Source organism: Calidris pugnax, unplaced genomic scaffold (assembly GCF_001431845.1).
Source record: "Calidris pugnax isolate Ruff unplaced genomic scaffold, ASM143184v1 scaffold50, whole genome shotgun sequence".
Taxonomy (NCBI): Eukaryota; Metazoa; Chordata; class Aves; order Charadriiformes; family Scolopacidae; genus Calidris; species Calidris pugnax.
The window spans coordinates 809,943-810,395 of NW_015090780.1; positions in this window are offsets into that span (position 1 = coordinate 809,943).

Consider the following 453-nt stretch of genomic DNA (forward strand, 5'->3'; position numbering starts at 1 on the left):
TATTAGAATCAGGAAGAAATTGTTGACTGTGAGGGTGGTGAGACACCAGCCCAGGTTGCCCAGAGAAGCTGTGGCTGCCCCATCCCTGGAGGGGTTCAAGGCCAGGTTGGAGGGGGCTTGGAGCAACCTGGTCTGGTGGGAGGTGTCCCTGCCCAGGGCAGGGGGCTGGAATTAGGTGATGTTTAGGGCCCTTTTCCAACCGAAAAACGTTCTGTGTTTTACGAATCCGCACACACACCGGGCTCTGCCGGTCCGTGCAGAAGCCAGAGGCCGTGGCTGCCCCCGCGAAGGCAGCCAGGGGTGTCTCTGGCGGACCCCGAGGTGCTGCCGGCGGGGCCGGAGGGCAGGGATCCCTCCCGGAGCGGGGCCGGGACCCCGGGATCCCCCCCCTCCCCGGGAACGGGACGGGATGAGGGAGCGGGCCACCGCCCGGCGCGCGCTCCCACTGCCGCG